The following is a 2042-nucleotide window of genomic DNA, read 5'->3' as shown; positions in this document are numbered from 1 at the left end:
TGGTTAAAAATGATGAGCGAAAAAGCCACAAAATTCAAAGAACTGTTTAGACGGAGCCAAAATTCAGTAGAGATAGTTGTGATTGGGAAAGCTCTCAGCACCCCCATGCCCCCCTCCCAACGCCACACTTCATTTTAAAAGCAGGTTACGCGTCAACCTCGTGCACTACCTCAGGCTCCGTCCCCACCAGAGATGTGACACGCCTCGTCCCTTCGCTAGAATCTGTGGCGAGGGATTGGTCCACCAGAGACCTCGCTCCTGGCTGCCGCCCAGCACACATTGCACCCAACCCCTACGGCACCTACTGTGGGTGGAGGGCTCATGTAACTTTTTCAGGTTGCGCCCAGCCGTGGACTAAGGGCCGACCACCACCTACTTCATCGCTGACAAGAGAAATATTTCACTTTATATTTTTCAGAAAACATCAATTTCTCCTCCTCCTTAATGTAAAGCATTAAAGTCTTCCTCGTTTAAGACATCTGACGTACACCCTGAAGATTCTTGTTTGTTTGCAAACAAAATTAATATTAGTATTTGCCTGTGGCATCTCTCTGTCTCATACACACACACACACACACACACACTGAATGATGCTTGTGCTGTTTATAGTCTGTGGTTGTGGTTTAATGTTTGTTTCTGCTATGAAGGCACGTGTCTGACAGTTCACCACAACCAAACCAGAACTCAAATTCTCCATCAGTCGTCTTTGTGAAACCCACAGAACCACAGGAAAACATCTGAGAGCAAAAGTTTATTAATCCTGCAGAGAAACGGCTGTAGGAACAAAAGACGAGGTGTTGGAGGGACCAGTTAGAGACCAGCAGCTGGACTTCAGTGGTTGGACTGGTGGACTACTTCAGCGAAGAGTAGACGACGTCTGGCTCTGGTTTAAAGTCTGAACACAAACACACACAGTTCAAACAACAGGAAACAGGATTACAAGCTTTGTAGTTCAATCCAGACCTCCAATCTCCACCTCTCTGCATCACACACAGTCCCAGTTCAGACTTTACTGGGAACCAGCTCAGATACAAATCAGAGCTTCCATACTGCTCACACTTTAACTGTATGTTGAAATCTCATGAGGTGTGGTTCAGAGTTCAGAGAGCTTTGCCTGCACTGGTGCTTTAATTAGAAAATCGATTGAATTTTCTATAAACGATTCTATAAATATAACATCCAGAGGTGGTCTGTTGGGTTTAGGTCAGGTGAGCAATGTGGGCCAGTCAGTGGTATCAGTTCCTTCATTCTCTTAGATTTAGTGTTGCCACATGAGGCCTGGCATTGTCGTGCATCAGGAGGAACCACTGCACCAGAGTACGGTCTGTTAACAGGTCGAGGATTTCATTCTGAATCCTGTTGTTGCCAAGCCTGTAGAGGTCTGTGCTTCCCTCCATGGTTATGGGTCAGTTACCATTACTGACCCATCACTAAACTAGTCATACTGAATTATTTTAAAGGCAGCATAAAGTTCTCCACGTCTCGTTAGACCTGTGGTCAGACTGAACCTGCTCTCAAGCCGGGTGGCAGAGGTGGACCTGCCAATTGTAGTATCAGAATCAGAAAGCCAAATGCAAAACTAGTGAAACATGAGAAGGGAAACATGTCACTAACCTCCAGCTGTAAAATCATTCCTGTTTTGAGGGTTTGTCTCATTGTTGTCTCTAAAATGCACCTGTTGAGATGAAACTGCACCTTGCTCTTCACAGATTCTGTGTATACTGTTACTCCTCTTTCAAGATAAAGTAAAGCTTGTCATTTTTTCTCCTACTCTCATGGCAGATTATCTTAGCTTAGCATGATGGCTGTAAACAGGGTGAGCAGCGAGCTCATCTCTGTCCACAGTCAAAGATAAAGAGCAGCTGTACCTGGGCCTCCTTGTTCTGATGGTTGTTTGTCCATAACGGACGTCTTCAGTTCTCACTGCTGAGTAGATCACAGCTGAATCAGTCTCTGTACAATAAACACATTAAAATTACTGCAACAGTGCTGTGATATTATTACACTACAGCGATGGAGACATTTCATTCTGTTCTTTTAAG

General features: G+C 44.7%; 1 long non-coding RNA gene across 1 annotated transcript in view; it reads right to left on the bottom strand.

Moving 5' to 3' along the window:
* Positions 1 to 1874: 1874 nt before the first annotated feature.
* Positions 1875 to 2042, bottom strand: part of LOC102198792 (uncharacterized) — a 1860-nt gene continuing 1692 nt past the window's right edge. The window contains exon 3 of the long non-coding RNA XR_312585.1: positions 1875 to 1953. This is a non-coding gene — a long non-coding RNA (uncharacterized LOC102198792). The remainder of the gene's footprint in view (positions 1954 to 2042) is intronic.

Source organism: Pundamilia nyererei, unplaced genomic scaffold (assembly GCF_000239375.1).
Source record: "Pundamilia nyererei isolate P.nyererei 1_Seehausen unplaced genomic scaffold, PunNye1.0 scaffold02357, whole genome shotgun sequence".
NCBI classification, from domain to species: domain Eukaryota; kingdom Metazoa; phylum Chordata; class Actinopteri; order Cichliformes; family Cichlidae; genus Pundamilia; species Pundamilia nyererei.
This window is presented reverse-complemented; position numbering and strand designations above follow the sequence as displayed.